This window comes from Bos indicus x Bos taurus, chromosome 10 (genome assembly GCF_003369695.1).
Source record: "Bos indicus x Bos taurus breed Angus x Brahman F1 hybrid chromosome 10, Bos_hybrid_MaternalHap_v2.0, whole genome shotgun sequence".
NCBI classification, from domain to species: Eukaryota; Metazoa; Chordata; class Mammalia; order Artiodactyla; family Bovidae; genus Bos; species Bos indicus x Bos taurus.
The window spans coordinates 12,942,653-12,960,992 of NC_040085.1; positions in this window are offsets into that span (position 1 = coordinate 12,942,653).

Sequence of the window (18,340 nt, forward strand, 5' to 3'; positions counted from 1 at the left end):
GAACTGACTCATTGGAAAAGACCCTGATGCTGGGAAAGATTGAAGGCAGGGGGAGAAGGGGACGACAGAGGATGAGATGGTTGGATGGCATCACCGACTCAATGGACGTGAGTTTGAGTAAACTCCGGGAGCTGGTGATGGACAGGGAAACCTGGCATACTGCAGTCCGTGGGGTCGCAAAGAGTTGGACACGACTGAGACTGAACTGAACTGAACTGCTGAAGTTTCCAACTATGATAATGGATTAATCTATTTGTTATTGTAGTTTTATTAGTACGTGGCTCATGTCCTGTTGTTAGGAACATACACTTTAAGGATTGATATGTATTAAGGGATTGACCATTTTGTCATTATGTGACATTCTTCTTTATCCCTTACAACCTTCCTTTTTCTAAAGTCTGCTTTGTCTGAACTTAGTAAAACTATTACTAGTTTTATTAAGGAACTATTACTAGTAGTAGTAGGAACTATTACTTCCTACTTTCATTTGATTAGTGTTAGCATGGCATATCTATCTTCATCCCTTTCTGTTCAGTTCAGTTCAGTCACTCAGTCATGTGTGACTCTTTGCAACCCCATGAACTGCAGCACGCCAGGCCTCCCTGTCCATCACCAACTCCCAGAGTCCACCCAAACCCATGTCCATTGAGTTGGTGATGCCATCCAACCATCTCATCCTCTGTCATCCCCTTCTCCTCTGCCTTCAATCTTTCCCAACATCAGGGTCTTTTCAAATGAGTCAGCTCTTCACATCAGGTGGCCAAAGTATTGGAGTTTCAGCTTCAACATCAGTCCTTCCAATGAACACCCAGGACTGATCTCCTTTAGGATGGACTGGTTGGATCTCCTTGCTGTCCAAAGGACTCTCAAGAGTCTTCTCCAACACCACAGTTCAAAAGCATCAATTCTTCCACACTCAGCTAAGGATGTCCAACTCTCACATCCATACATGACCACTGGAAAAGCCATAGCCTTGACTAGACAGACCTTTGTTGGCAAAGTAACATCTCTGCTTTTTAATATGCTGCCTAGGTTGGTCACAACTTTCCTTCCAAGGAGTAAGCGTCTTTTAATTTCATGGCTGCAATCACCATCTGCAGTGATTTTGGAGCCCAGAAAAATAAAGTCAGCCACTGTTCCTACTGTTTCCCCATTTATTTGCCATGAAGTGATGGGACCGGATGCCATGATCTTAGTTTTCTGAACGTTGAGCTTTAAGCCAACTTTTCCACTCTCCTCTTTCACTTTTATCTATATGTGTCTTTATTTTAAATAGGCTTCTCTTAGACAACATAGAGCTGGGTCTTCTTTTTTGACTCACTCCAAAAATCTCTGTTTTCTAATTGGTATATATAGACCATTGATGTTTAAATTGATTATTGATATAATCGGATTAATATCTACCATATTTGTCACTATTTTCTATTTGTTGCTCTTGTTCATTGTTCCTATCTTTGTCTTCCTCTCTATTTTTGTCTTTTTTGGTTCTAACTGAGCATTTTATGGACTTTCCAAGTGGCACTCATGGTAAAGAACCCACCTGCCAATGTAGAAGACCAAAGAGATGTGAATTTGATCCCTGGGTCAGGAAGATCCCCTGGAGGAGGGCATGGTAACCCACTCCAGTATTCTTGCCTGGAGAATTCCATGGACAGAGGAGCCTCGTGGGCTACAGCCCATAGGGCTGCAAAGAGTTGGACTTGACTGAAGTGACAGCATGCGCATGCAAGAGCATTTTATGTGATTCTGTTTCTGTATTTTCTTAGCATATTAGTTATACATCTTGTATTTATTATTTTTTAGTGGTTATTATTTTTTTTAGTGGTTATCTTTGACTTTGCAAAATCCATTTACAACTAATTCAACTTCCATTTTCAAATAACACTATGCCACTCACGGGTAGTGCAGGTACCTAATAATAATAACAAAAGAATCCTAACTCCTCCCTCCTGTCACTTATATCATTGCTGTCATTAATTTCACTCATACATGAGCATATATAAGTGATACATTGTTGATGTTATCATTTTAAACTATTATCTGTTAGATCAATTAAGAATAAGAAAAATGAATGTGTTTATTTTACCTTCAGTTATTCCTTCTCTTATGCTTTTCCTTTCTTTATATAAAGTTTCTGACTTGTATCATTTTCCTCCTCTCTGAAGAACTTCATTTAAAATTTCCTGCAAGACACGTTTATTGATAACAAATTCTGTCAATGTTAGTCTGTCTGGGTAAGTCCTTATTTCCACTTCATTTTTGGAGGTAATTTCACAGGTTACAGAATTCTAGGTTGGGTTTTTTTCTCTCTCAACACTTTAAATATTTCACTCCAGTCTCTTCTTGCTTGTATGGTGTCTGATGAGAAGTCAGGTGTGATTCTTTTCTTTGCTCCTTTATTGGTAAGGTGCTTCCCCCTACCCTACCCCTGGCTTCTTTCAAGATTTTTTTGCTACCTTTGATTTTATGCAGTTGAAATATGATATGCCTAGGTGTAGTTTTTCTTTTCTTTTGGCATTTATCCTGCTTTTGATAGTCTCTGAAATTCCTAAACCTGTGGTTTGGTGTCTGACATCAATTTGGGGAAAATTCTCCATCTTATTGCTTCAAATATTCCTTTATTCCTCTTTCTTCTTTTTCCGGCATCCTGACTTCATGTATGGTACCTCTTTAGTAGGTGTCCCACAGTTCATAGATATTCTGTTCCATTATTCTCAGTCTTTTTTCTCTTCGTATTTCTGTTTGGAGGTGTCTATGATATATTCTCATGTTGAGATTATTTCCTCAGCCATGTCCTGTTTACTACTCAGCCCGTCAAAGACATTCTCTGTTTCTATTACTGTGTTTTTCATCTCTAGTATTTCTTTTTAAATTTTTTCTTATGATTGTGATCTCTCTGTTTACATTGCCCCTCTATTCTTGTTTGCTGTCTACTTTGTTCACTAGCACCTTAGCATATTAATCATCATTGTTTTAATATGTGTGATGATTCTAACATCCCTGTCATATCTGAGTCTAGTTTTGGTGCTTGTTTTGTCTCTCCAAACTATGTCTTTTTTCCTTTTAATATAGCTTGTGATATTTTCTTGATAGCTGGTCAGGATGTACTGGGTAAAAGGAACTGTGGTAAATAAGCCTTTAGAAATGTGGTGATAAAGTGTGGAGGAAGGGGAAGCACTCTATAGTCCTGTGATTACATCTCAGTCTTTTGTTGTGTTGTGTTTTTTTTTGTTGTTGTTTGTTTTGTTTTGGCAGTGCCACACAGCTTGTGGGATCTCAGTTCCTCAGCTAGGGATTGAACCCACACTGTTGGCAGTGAGAGCAGAGTCCTAACCGCTCAGCCGCCAGGGAATTCCGAGACTTCCAGTGAACCTATGCTTCTAGACTGTGAGCTTCACAAGCGGTTCTCAGTTCCCGCTTAGGTGCAATAGGCTGATCTGAACGGGCTGAAGTTGGGAATTTCACTTCCCTCACAGGTCAGAACAGGCTGGAGTTTGACATTTCCTTTCTCCCAGATTGATTAAACTCTGATAAAGCCCCAGCACTTTAGGCTCTGATCAGATAGTTTCTCCTCAGGGAAGTCCTTGTTAAGAAGAACAGAATGCTCTGGTACATTTTTTTTTTAATGTATTTATTTTTAAATTGAATAACTGCTTTGCAGAATTTTTTGGTTTCTGCCAAATATCAACACGAATCAGCCATAGGTATATATATATATGTCCTCTCCCTCTTGAACCTCCCTCCCATATCCCTCCCCATCCCACCCCTCTAGGTTGTTACAGATCCTCTGTTTGAGTTCCCTGAGTCATACAGAAAATTCCCATTGGCTGTCTATTTTACATATGGTAATGTAAGTTTCCATGTTATTCTCTCCATACATCTCACCCTCTTCTTCCTCCCCCCAGCCCTGCATGTCCATAAGTCTGTTCTTTCTGTCTGTTTCTCCATTGCTGCCCTGCAAATAAATTTATCAGTACCATCTTTCTAGATTCCATATATGTGCATTAGTGTGTGATATTTATCTTTCTCTTTCTGACTTACTTCACACTGTGTAATAGGCTCTAGGTTCATCCACCTCATTAGAACTGACTCAGATGAGTTACTTTTTATGGCTGAGTAATCTTCCATTGAATATATGTACCACAGCTTCTTTACCCATTCATCTGTTGATGGACATCTAGGTTGCTTCCATGTTCTAGCTATTGTTAAATAGTGCTTCAGTGAACACTGGGGTACATGTGTCTTTTTCAATTTTGGTTTCCTCAAGGTATATGCCTCATAGTGGGATTGCTGGGTCATATGGTGGTTTTATTCCTAGTTTTTTAAGGAATCTCCATACTGTCTTCCACAGTAGCTGTATCAATTTAAATGGTTCCTTTTCTCTTCTCATGGGCCAGAAGTATGGGATTCTCTAATATTCACTGCAAGAACCTGGTTAAGTTGCTGGACGTAGAAGTCACTAAAGTGTGAGGACTTCTCTATGACTGGGTCCCATTGTCTATTTTTTCTTTCTTTACTCATGGTTAATGATTTATTACAAAGGATAATAAAGGACAGGAATGGATAGCCAGATAAAAAGTTACCCTAAGACGAGGTCCCGAGAATAGGGGTTTCTGTCCCTATGGACTTCGGAGTGCATCACCCTCCCAGTATGTGGGTATGTTTTTTTTAATTGATGTATAGTTGACTTACAACATTATATAGATTTCAGATGTACAACATGGTGATTCACAATTTTTAAAGTTCATAGTTATTTTAAATGTTGGCTATATTTCCTGGCTATATTGCTGTGCAATATATCCCTGTACCTTATTTACTTTGTACATTATAGTTTGTAAGGGGGCCATAGTTTTTAATCTCTCAGACTTGTTCACACTGAACCTTCCAGTGCAGATTTTCCTACTCTGGTACTAATTTCTGCAGACGTTTCTGTTCTAGTAAGTTTTAATTTCCTATTTTTGCCTTTCTGACTCTCCAGTTCTGCAGGGTCACAGTTTGCTTTAGGATCTAAGAGTTGTTGATTTTTTTCAGTTTGTTTAGCTTTTCTACTTGTTGTTATAATGGAGTGACAACTTCCAAGCTCCTTGCATGCCAGACTGGAAACCAGAAGTCCAGTCTTTCTCTTTTACCTTTCTAATTTTCAAGCAATCAAGAAACATCACCTATGGACTTCCCTGGCAGTCCAGTGGTTAAGACTCTGCGCTTCCCCTGCAGCGGACAAGGCTTCCATCCCTGATCAGGAAATGAAGATCCTGCATGCCACGTGGTGCAGCCAAAAAGAATCATATTTTTAAAAAAGAAAAGAAACAGCACCTAATCATTATGATGTTCCAGGCACTGATGTTGAGCATACACAGCTGAATAGGCTGTGTCCCTGCTGCTGAAGGCCATTGTAGACCAGAAGGAGATACAGACAGACCAGTTGCAAAACAATGTGATGAAGGTTACGAAAGGACAAGTACAAAGTGCTGTAGGAGCACAAATTCTGGGATTGAGGGCTGGGTTCAGAGAAAGCTCCTCTCAAAAGTTAAGAGTAGAATGACTTTTAAAATTTATTTTAAAAGTTTTTATTGAAGCACAGTTGCTTTAAAATATTGTATTACTTTCTACTATACAGTAAAGTGAATTAGCTATATGTGTACATATAGCCCCTCTTTTTTTGGATTTCCTTTCCATTATAGGTCACCACAGAGCACTGAGAAGAGTTCCCTGTGCTATATAATAGGCTCTTATTAGTTATCTATTTTATAAGACAAGAGTGACTCTTGACTAAAGTTAATAAAGATAGGCTGGGAAGTGTGATAGGTACCATGTGCAAGGTAGCTAACATTTGTGCCAAGTGCAAATGAAGGACCATGTTGGGTTAGGAAACGGCAAGAAGAATAAAATGATTTGGAGCACAAGGTGAGAAGGAGGGGAGAGTGAGCCTAGACGTCACTAGGTCATTTTGCTCCACGGCAGGAAGGACCGTGTCCAGCAGGAAACAGATGGCTTTGCTCAAACTGAGTCTAAAAGACTTAAGGGATTATTTACAAGGACCCCTAGGACTGAAAAAGATTTTGGAAAACCATCAGTGAGAAGAGTCATTACCACCCCTAAGACTGATCATGTAAATGAAAGGAACACGTGACCAGAATAGAAAAGGGTGACTCTATGGAGAGGACTAGCCTGTCAGGAACTCTCCTTAGGGAAAGGGACATAGACAACCCTCATAGTACCCTGTTAAGGAGAGAACCAGTGAAAAAACACATTGATCTCTACACCTCTGATCTTCTGCCCATGCCCGCCATTGGTCAAACTTCATCAGAGGCTGGATGGAAAGAAAAGCCCAAATTGGTCAGTTCTTTGAACAATGATGGGGAGCAGATCTGGAGGGGCATGTGGAAGATCACCAACAAATCACTGCACCTCCCAGTACCTGACACAATACCTCACACAAATGAGTGATTGGATGACTGAATGAGGTTGAATAGTGAGCAGAAACTCCATCTTGTTGGGTTTCACTGATTCATGCTAACATAATTTTACTTCATAGCAGTGGGGAACAATCAGAGAATTTAAGCAAAAGAGAGACACAATCAGATTTGCATTAACAACATCAATCTTGGTAAATCTGTGGAGAACAAACTGAAGGAGAGCAAACTTGGTAGCAGAGAGACCAGGCACAAGGCCGTTGCAGAAATCCAGGACTGACATGACATATCCTGCTAAGTTTCTTCAGTCGTGTCCGACTCTGTGTGACTCCATAGACGGCAGCCCACCAGGCTCCCCCGTCCCTGGGATTCTCCAGGCAAGAACACTGGAGTGGTTGCCATTTCCTTCTCCAGTGCGTAAAAGTGAAAAGTGAAAGTGAAGTCGATGAGTCGTGTCGGACTCCTAGCGACCCCAACGGACTGCAGCCCACCAGGCTCCTCTGTCCATGGGATTTTCCAGGCAAGAGTACTGGAGTGGGGTGCCATTGCCTTCTCCATGACATATCCTAAAGGAGTGGAAACAAAAATACAATGTGGGCTTGAGAACATTAAAGAGGTAGAATTGGCATAACACATTGTGATTGACTGGTGGTAGGTAATAAAAGGGTATGGGAGTCTTCCCTAGTGTGGTGCAGTAGCTAAGACTGAGTTCCCAATGCAGGGGAACTGGTTTCAAACCCTGGTCAAGGAAACTAGATTTTGCATGCTGCAACTAAAGATCCCACATGCTGCCAATGAAGGCTGAAGATCCTGTGTGCTGCAACTAAGATCCTGTGCAGCCAAATAAAAAGAAGAATAATAAATATTTTAAAGAAGAAAAGGGTACAGGATGGGGGTTCAGGATGGAAAGAGGATGACTCCATTTCTTAAAGACCTCTTAGGTGTTGATGTGTCTGTGAGAAATCTGGGGTCAGCGTGCAGATTGCTGTAGGAGTCTGGAGTTCAACAGAGACCTGGGTGGGAGTCTTGGATTGGATCAGATCTGGCAGATGAGACAGACACAGTACCCATGCTTCGTGTTCTGACTCTGGCTGTTTCTGTCCCCTAGGTGGGGGAGGGGCGGGGAAGGGTGTTGGGAGAGGGTTAAGTTCTATGGCAGTTGGCTATAGCAGTGAGCCAGGAGCCAGGATGGAGAGAAGAGAAGGAAATGAAAGGGCCCTCCAGAGCATTTACAACATCGGCAGAATGAGCCACCCAACCTACAGGGTGTGTGAGTGTCTGCATGTGTGCTCAGCTGTGTCTGACTGATTGTGACCCCATGGACTATAGCCCACCAGGCCCTTCTGTCTACAGGATTTTCTAGGCAATAATATTGGGATGGGTTGCCATTACAGAGGGGGGAAAGCCTTTTGTGAGCCAGGTAGGGGTTGAAGTCCTTTCTGAGGCAGCAGCTTGTGTGTGTCATGGGGCAAGTGTCAAGGTAGGAGAGGCAAAACTCCATTTTTTAAAAACTGGGGAGAGGTGAAATGGAATATTTTTTTAAATTAACACAATATTGAATGGGGGATTTTTGCTGAAATAAATGCCTGAGGCAGGCGATTTGTTAGGGAAGTGAATGTTGAAAGGTCTCCAGTCAATAAAGTTCAGGTCAGGAAAGATGTATTAATACATCTCCGGTCAATAAGTTGTTAAAATTGAAAAAGGGTTGTGGGAGGCTGGGGCCAGGGGAGAAAAATACCCTGAAGTGTGGAGGGAGGAGGACTTACCCCCAGCCCAAGTCAGGGCTTGACTTTTCTGTGGTTGGAGATGGAGATGCCTGGGTTGAGATTCCTTTCATGATGTCTTCCTCTCTTCCACACCACAGCCAATTCTGCCCCGTTTGCACCGCTTTTCTTCCATACCGCCCTACCTGCGCCGGTTCCTGCAGAAAAGCCGCAGCTGCATTCGCCATCTTTGTGCTTGCTCATCGGGCTTCAACTTCGTCCTGCTGCTCTGCTTGTCCCCTTTACACTGGGTGCAGTTCGTGGTGCTGAAGGACAGGCAGAAGCTCTTGGCGGGGCTCTGGACCTTATGCCACCATGATCTCTGCTGGGGCAACGCTTTGAAGGCCCCCTGTGAGTACTTTCCAGATTCCAGCCCCCTCCTTTGGTACACCCACCCTGTCAGATCCCCCCACCGCTCACCACTCTCTTTTCTCCCGGCAACCCTGACCCACACCCCCTCACTGATTCACCAGCATGTATGGACAGCGCCTGCAAGCACGGCACCCTTGTGTGAGTTTGTCTCATCCAAGCTTCCTCAACGACTTAAAAGCCAAAGCCCCTTTATTATTGGAAGCTAATGCCTGCTGACCTTTGCACTTACAACTTCCCTCAGAAAAAGAAATATTGGTCATTCTATGCCTTTATATGAGAGTTATCTCATAACATGCCTCTTAAGGTTATGGTTCTAATTTCAGCCTTTCCCTCCTTGTGGAGTAAATTATTTTTTTCCTCGTTAAAGGAATTCCACATGTCAATGAGGAGGTCGAAAGAGGGTCCTTATGGGTGCCTGTGAAGCACCGCCCCCCCCAACTTGGGGGCTCCTTACTCTGACTCCGTTGCATGTAAGACAAGCCCTGATTCCATCGTCCTTTGTTCCTCACCCCTTCCCAAGACCCTGTTCAGCCTTCTGTAAGGCAGGTGTCCTTCATTCCAGTCAAGCCTCTCCTTTTCCCCTTCCCCTGGCAGACTACCTCCAGTTCTCCAGGGCCTTCTTCCTCATCTCTGCCTTCACCATCCTCATTATTATTATATGGCTCAGCATCTCTCTCACCAAAGGGCCAGGAGACAAAACCTACATAGATCTGGGCATATCCATCTTCTGTTTCATTTCAGGTACAACACGATGAGGTTGGAAAAGTTTGTCCCTAGAGTCCTTGCATTTCTTCCCTTCTCAGTGCCATCTCCCCTTCTTTTATCAAGTCATTCCCAGCCTTACATGATACTGCTATCATAAGACCCTTGTCTCTTCCCAAAGGGAACACAGTTTTCAATAAACTTTTACTCCAGACAGGGCTATTACCTCTGAAAGAGGGGACCCAGAAAAGATGATGCTTAATCCAATGGAAACATTTCTAAGGATTATCTGTGGGACGATAGGAGAGATAAAGGCTGGAGGCCCTTCTGGCACCTGGAAAATTACCATGTAGCAACTTGCTACTTGTTCTGTCTATATTATCTATAGGCTCCACCTTGACAACTTTACTCCAGTCAAAGCAGAAGGCCTTTGCCAAATGGGTCTTCCCATGACCACTACCATGTAATAGGTCTCCATGGCATAATTGAGGCAGTTGAGGGTGAAGGCAAGTGCAGAGAGAGGGAAGAGGGTGGAGGCAGAAGGAGGGCTATCACAGGTAGTAATAGCTTTCATTCTGATCCCAGGCACCTGCCTACTCTTCTGCCTCATCTTTTTCCTGCTGCAAGTGAAATTGTATAGTAAGAATGTCTTGGAACCCCGTTTCCTGATAGTCTACCACATCAATTGGTTGGGCAGTATCCTCTACATGATGATTGGTGAGTTAAAGCTCTTGTTAGGTAGGGAATGCACAGAAAATGCAACTTTACGTGATTGCTCTTCTATCTCCTTTTCCCTTTCTTTGGGTTGTTTGGTATATTAGAATCTCATAATTTGGAAGGGTTCTACAAGTGTCATTTTCATGTCAATGAACAGTCCTAAAGCTAGCGCTTCCAATTTATCTAAAGCATTTTTTCCAATAATGATACCTGACCCTGAACAGATGTATTCAGGAAGTACAGAAGGTAAAGATACAACTGAGCTATTCATAGTTCTTCTGCTCTTTCAGAAGATAGTCCTTTAGTTCCCCTCTCCCTTTGTCATATCAAATAAACTCTCCACCTTTATGGATCTCCAGAATAAAGCAGAGCAATAACACTGGTGTTTGCCTGTGTGACACTTCTATAATCTTTCTAAGCCACCTACTTATCTTTATTAACTGCGACAGTAGTCTCCAAAACATTGCCTCACACACTGTCTTCATAAGACCTTTTTTAGCAAACATTCCAAAAAGATATATGTTTGTTTATAAAATATGCACACATATTACATTAATAATACAGTCATTACATTGTAAAATACACTCAAAAATAGAATTTAAACATTATTTGTTAAAAATATAAAAATAAATTATTATTTTCTTCCTGTGCCCCAGTAAGTTGGTTTGCATACCGCTGGAAAACATTGTATTACAGAAAAACTGGGACTAATGTTTTGAATTCCAAGCCCCTAAAGACAATGAACAGGATGTTCAGAAATGTGTTATTAATCAAATCCTATTATAATTAAGTCTGTGTTACTCTTCAGGGGTGTTTGATGACTTGAGATTTTATCTATTACTCATCCACAATGCTGACCTTGACCTTTTCTTTTTCTCTAGGGTTCCTCTCTGTACTCAATCACTTAAGTTCTCAAGTTCCTCCTCCAGATCAAAACCTTTTCGTGATCCCTATAACAAGGACAAGGGTAGGAAATATGGCCACAGTGAAATTGAGTCTATCTGAAGGAGACTCAGGTGTTTCTTCATGCATGAGTAAGGCACCAGAAAGACAGTTAAGTTCAGTGGTACAATCAAGGGCCCAAGCAGAAGCTGAGACATAGACAGAGCCAGAGATACACACAGGGCCAGAGATAGGAAGTGAGTCAGTAATATGGGATGGGTTAATAGTTCAGACAAGGTTAGCTACTGAGGTAGAACCAGCTGACACAGCAGAGTAGAGAACACAGTAGCAACTGTGAATATGTCAGGCAATAGACCTGACATTAATGAAAAGAAAATGAAGACCAGGGTGTTGAAGACAGACTCAGTTGAGAAAAATGATGATAACAAGACAAAAAAAAGTTAATCTTCGATCCAGGGTAGTAGAGGGCAGAGAAAGAATAAAAACAAAACAAGGCCCTGCAGAGAGATTTCCCTTCAGAGCTGAAGATATTTGGTTGATTCTGTTTGAAGAGGAGTAGGAGTATCAGAGGTAATTCTGAGAGGAGATTAGGATGACTGTTGAATCCCACTCCCCACTAGATTATGCCTCACTCACCGAATAGGTTGATATTATGCATGAAAGAGAGTCATTTGTATGGTTTAGGTCAAAGATGCCAACAACCTACAAATCACAAATAAAGAAAGCTTACTAAAAAAAATTTCCATGTAGTGTATTCTGTGACTAGGAAAGGCTGCAAAAGATGGAGAACCCAATCCTCTAAGCCTTTCCAGAGTTCCATGACCACAAAATGGAACATCTCAGCAGAATGGAAAGAGCACTGAGTTCGGAAATCCAAACTCTCATTTTGGGACCTCCCTCCCCTAATGAGCTAGGCTGACTTTTGGCAAATATTTAACTTTCTTTAGCCTTGACCTGCAAGGCTCTGAAATTTCTAGTGCTGTTTTGGCCATAAGTGGTGAATAATAGAGAAATGATTCCTGTTGGCACATATAACCCCAGGTTATTTTAGTAAGTAACTTTCTAGTCAGAGTAATTAAATTTAGTTCTCTACCTCCAAGGCTACTTTTGGCTAGTCACTTCTTATTTTTATTCAGATAGCTCATTTAAAAAAAAATGCAGGTGATTCCCATTTTTTTTTTTTTTTACTATTTTCAGGAATTGGAAAGGAAACAAAAAGATAAAAGCAAAAAGAAAACAGACTCTGAAAGAGAGTATACCATCTACTTCAGTGAGAGTTTAAATGGTTTTGCATAGGGGTTGTGGCCTTTAAAACCAGAAGCTAGTTTTTTTGGTTTGCAATATGAGTAGTTCACCATGAAAACTCCCTCTTAACTCCTTAAACAGTCAATATCTTACTACTTCTGACTGCCTGTACCTTTTGTGCATGCTCAGTCACGTCTGAGTCTTTGTGATCCTGTGGACTGTAACTCACCAACCTCCTCTGTCCATGGGACTTCCCAGGCAAGAATATTGGAGTGAGTTGCCATATCCTTCTTCAGGGGATCTTCCCAACCCAGGGATCAAACCTGTGTCTCCTGTGTCTCCTGCATTGCAGGAGGATTCTTTACCATTTGAGTCACTGGGGAAGCCTGTACCTCTTATTAGCTAAATTCTATGGCCTTTAATTTTACCATTTAAATATGGCCTCATTGTAAAACAATTATCCTCCAATTTTAAAAAACGACCCCTATTTTAGTACTTTTATCTAAAAAACAATACATCTCTGGAAACCAAAGCAATTGATGAAATAAATTTAACTCTAGCAAAAAAAGGGGCCTTAACAAATAGTATCGCCATTCCACATATTTTACTTTCTAGAACATTGGATAAGGGACCAGGATTGAGAATAAAGGGTGAAAAAGGGTAGGGAGTATTAAAAGTATTCCAGTATTCTTTATGTAAAATGGGAATTAGCAGATGTCCATATGAAAAAACAGACTCTCTGTGAGGACAGTTAAAATTTTAGTCATACCTTAATTTAGATTACTTAAATCAATTAGATAATTACATAACCAAATACTACTAAGCAGATGTTCTCATGGTTGAGAAAAACCATAGAGAACATTTAGAGATACCAAGGAAACATTTCATGCAAAGATGGGCACAAGAAAGGACAGAAATGGTACGAACCTAAAAGAAGCAGAAGAGATTAGGAAGAAGTGGCAAGAATACATAGAAGAACTACACAGAAAAGATCTTAAGGATCCAGATAACTGCAATGGTGTGATCTTACCTAGAGCCAGACATCCTGGATTGCGAAGTCAAGTGGGCCTTAGGAAGCATCACTACCAACAAAGCTAGGGGAAGTGAAGGAATTCCAGCTGACCTATTTCAGATCCTAAAAGATGATGCTGTTTTAGTGCTGCACTCAATACGACAGCAAATTTGGATAACTCAACCCCAAAGAAAGGAATGCCAAAGAAAGTTCAAACTACTGCACAATTGAACTCATCTCACACGCTAGCAAAGTAACACTCAAAATTTTCCAAGCCAGGCTTCAACAGTACGTGAATTTCCAGATGGATGTTCAAGTTGGATTTAGGAAAGGCAGAGGAACCAGAGATCAAATCGCCAACATCCATTGGATCATAGATAAAGCAAGAGAATTCCAGAAAAACATCTACTTCTGCATTATTGACTACGCCAAAGCCTTTGACAGTGTGGATCACACAAACTGGAAAATTCTTAAAGAGATGGGGAAACCAGACCACCTTACCTGCCTCCTGAGAAATTTGTATGCAGGTTAAGAAGCAGCAGTTAAAACTAGACATTGAACAATGGACTGGTTCCAAATTGGAAAGGAGTACATCAAGGCTGTATATTGTCACCCTGCTTATTTTACTTATATGCAGGGTACCTTATGTGAAATGCCAGGCTGGATGAAGCAGAAGCTGGAATCAAGATTGCCGGGAGAAATGTCAGTAACTTCAGATATGCAAATGATACCACCCTTATGCAGAAAGCAAAGAAGAACTAAAAAGTCTCTTGATGAAAGTGAAAGAGGAGAGTGAAAAAGCTGGCTTAAAACTCAACATTCAGAAAACTAAGATCATGGCATCAGGTCCCATCACTTCACGGCAAATAGATAGGGAAACAGTGGAAACAGTGACAGACTTTATTTTCTTGGGCTCCAAAATTACTGCAGGTGGTAACTGCAGCCATGAAATTAAAAGACACTTGCTCCTTGGAAGAAAAGTTATGACCAACCTAGACAGCATATTAAAAAGCAGAGACATTACTTTGCCAACAAAGGTCTGTCTCGTCAAAGCTTTGGTTTTTCCAATAGTCGTATATGGATGTGAGTGTTGGACTATAAAGAAAGCTGAGTGCAGAAGAATTGATGCTTTTGAACTGTGTTGTTGGAGAAGACTCTTGAGAGTCCCTTGGACTGCAAGGAGATCCAACCAGTCAATCCTAAAGGAAATCAGTCCTGAATATTCACTGGACGGACTGATGCTGAAGCTGAAGCTCCAATACTTTGGCCACCTGATGCAGAGAGCTGATTCTTTGGAAAAGACCTTGATGGGTCTTTTTGGGAAAGATTGAAGGCAGGAGAAGGGGACAACAGAGGATAAGATGGTTGGATGGCTTTACCAACTCAATGGACATGAGTTTGAGCAAGTTATGGGAGATGGTGAAGGACAGGGAAGCCTGATATGCCGCAGTCCATGGGGTCACAAAGAGTTGGACATGACTGAGCGACTGATGGTTGATTTATAATATTGTGTTAGTTTTAGGTATACAGTAAAGTGAGGTTTATATATATATATATAAAACTCAGTTCAGTTCAGTTCAGTCGCTCAGTCGTGTCTGACTTTTTCTGACCCCATGAATCGCAGCACGCCAGGCCTCCCTGTCCATCACCAACTCCCGGAGTTCACTCAGACTCACGTCCATCGAGTCAGTGATGCCATCCAGCCATCTCATCCTCTGGCGTCCCCTTCTCCTCCTGCCCCCAATCCCTCCCAGCATCAGAGTCTTTCCAATGAGTCTTCGCATAAGGTGGCCAAAGTACTGGAGTTTCAGCTTCAGCATCATTCCCTCCAAAGAAATCCCAGGGCTGATCTCCTTCAGAGTGGACTGGTTGAATCTCCTTGCAGTCCAAGGGACTCTCAAAAGTCTTCTCCAACACCACAGTTCAAAAGCATCAGCTCTTCAGCACTCAGCCTTCTTCACAGTCCAACTCTCACATCCATACATGACCACAGGAAAAACTATAGCCTCGACTAGATGGACCTTTGTTGGCAAAGTAATGTCTCTGCTTTTGAATATGCTCTGTAGGTTGGACATAACTTTCCTTCCAAGGAGTAAGCGTCTTTTAATTTCATGGCTGCAGTCACCACCTGCAGTGATTTTGGAGCCCCAAAAAATAAAGTCTGACACTGTTTCCACTGTTTCCCTGTCTATTTCCCATGAAGTGATGGGACCGGATGCGATTTTCTTCGTTTTCTGAATGTTGAGCTTTAAGCCAGCTTTTTCACTCTCCTCTTGCACTTTCATCAAGAGGCTTTTGAGTTCCTCTTCACTTTCTGCCATAAGGATGGTGTCATCTGCATATCTGAGATTATTGATATTTCTCCCGGCAATCTTGATTCCAGCTTGTGTTTCTTACAGTCCAGCGTTTCTCATGATGTACTCTGCATATAAATTAAATAAGCAGGGTGATAATATACAGCCTTGACGTACTCCTTTTCCTATTTGGAACCAGTCTGTTATTCCATGTCCAGTTGTAACTGTTGCTTCCTGACCTGCATACAGGTTTCTCAAGAGGCAGGTCAGGTGGTCTGGTATTCCCATCTCTTTCAGAATTTTCCACAGTTTATTGTGATGCACACAGTCAAAGGCTTTGGCATAGTCAATAAAGCAGAAATAGGTGTTTTTCTGGAACTCTCTTGCTTTTTCCATGATCCAGCGGATGTTGGCAATTTGATCTCTGGTTCCTCTGCCTTTTCTAAAACCAGCTTGAACACCTGGAAGTTCACGGTTCACATATTGCTGAAGCCTGGCTTGGAGAATTTTGAGCATTACTTTACTAGCATGTGAGATGAGTGCAATTGTGCGGTAGTTTGAGCATTCTTTGGCATTGACTTTCTTTGGGATTGGAATGAAAACTGACCTTTTCCAGTCCTGTGGCCACTGCTGAGTTTTCCAAATTTGCTGGCATATTGAGTACAGCACTTTCACAGCATCATCTTTCAGGATTTGAAATAGCTCAACTGGAATTCCAGCACCTCCACTAGCTTTGTTCGTAGTGATGCTTTCTAAGGCCCACTTGACTTCACATTCCAGGTTGTCTGGCTCTAGATGAGTGATCACACCATCATGATTGTCTGGGTTGTGAAGATCTTTTTTGTACAGTTCTTCTGTGTATTCTTGCCACCTCTTCTTAATACCTTCTGCTTCTGTTAGGTCAATATCATTTCTGTCCTTTATCTATGTATATATATATATATATATATATTTTTTTTTTTAAAGCATTCTTTTCCCATGTAGTCCATAACAGAGTATTGAGTATAGTTCCTTGTGCTATACCGTAGATCCTTATTAGTTGTCTATTTCATATATACTTGTTAGTGTGTATATGTTAGTCCCTGGAGAAGGCAATGGCACCCCACTCCAGTACTCTTGCCTGGAAAATCCCATGGACAGAGGAGCCTGGTAGGCTGCAGTCCATGGGGTCTCGAAGAGTCGGACACGACTGAGCAACTTCACTTTCACTTTTCAATTTCATGCATTGGAGAAGGAAATGGCAACCCACTCCAGTGTTTTTGCCTGGAGAATCTCAGGGATGGGGGAGCCTGGTGGGCTGCCGTCTATGGGGTCACACAGAGTCGGACACGACTGAAGTGACTTAGCATAGCATAGCATAGCATATGTCAGTCCCAATCTTCCAATTTATCCCTCCACTCGCCCCCACTACTTATAATTTTTTATAGCCAATCTAGCACAATTTCCTGGTCAAGTATTTAGGAATCCCTGCATCAGATTTTTTTTAAGACAGTTTAAATTTACAAGTGGACAACAGAGTGGACAGAGCATTGCACTAGAAATTAGGCAATTGCAGTTCTAGTGCCAGTTCTGCTGTTGGTCACTTTGGTACTGGGCAGGTCAGTTTATTCTGCTGAGCCTCTGTTTTTCCTTCTGTAAAATCAGGACTTCTAAAATCCCTTCTAGCTCTACATCCAGTCAGTTCTACTTGTCTGGACATTCTGAGGAACCAAAAACATATTGTAAAGATTCTAATTCCCAATGCTCTCTGCTGTTTATGAGAGATTATGCATATGAAGATTATGTATAACCCCATCGTAGAAGAAAAGTTCTATCTAGATGAGGTCTGTAGAGCGTTTAGAAGTGCTGTTATTGTTATGGTAACTTTGAACAAATCTCTGGAAAGAATGGTGACAAAATGCCATAAACTCTTGGAGAAAAGCCTCTTTGTTTACCAGTGGTAAAGAAGCACGCCTGAAGCTACCTACCATTCTGAGGTTGTTTTGGCTCTGACTGCAAGACAAACTTTTGGCCTCCAACTGTTCACTAAGACTTTAAGACTCACAATTCCAACCTAGCCCAGCTCTCGAAAGAGATTTGGGTCCATCATTTACTTAAAATTCTCCTATGACTCCATTGCCTTCTGCTTATCTTGCTCTAACTCACTCATATTAGTTTGTTTCCCTCTCTAGCCCATGCCCTCTTCTCTTTTTCCAGCCTCGACACACAAATTCAACTTCTTTGACCTCTTATTCTACAATTTCTCAGTTACACTCCTGATGATCATGTGATCATTTAAAAACGTTATTTACACTGAATAATACTATTATTAGTAGTATTAGATAAATTAGAACCGGACATGGAACAATGGACTGGTTCAAAATTGGGACAGGAGTACGTCAAGGCTATATATTGTCACCCTGCTTATTTATTTGACTTGTATGCAGAGTACATAATGTGAAATGCCAGGCTCAGTGACACACAAGCTGGAATCAAGATTGCTGGGAGAAATGTCAACAACGTTAGACATGCAGATGATACCAGTTTAATGGGAGAAAGTGAAGAGGAACCAGAGAGCCTCTTGATGAAGGTGAAAGAAGAGAGTGAAAAAGCTGGCTTAAAACTCAACACTTAAAAAACTAAGATCATGGCATCTGCTCCCATCACTTCGTGGCAAGTAGATGGGGAAAAAAATGGAAACAGTGACAGATTTTATTTTCTTGGGCTCCAAAATCACTGTGGATGGTGACTGCAGCCATGAAATTAAAAGATGCTTGCTCCTTGGAAGAAAAGTTATGACAAACCTGGACAGTGTATTAAAAAGCAGAGACATCAGTTGGATGGTTGGATGGTATCACCGACTTAAAGGACAAGAGCAAACTTGGGGAGATAGTGAAGAACAGGGAAGCCTGGGTGCTGTAGTCCATGGGGTTGCAAGGA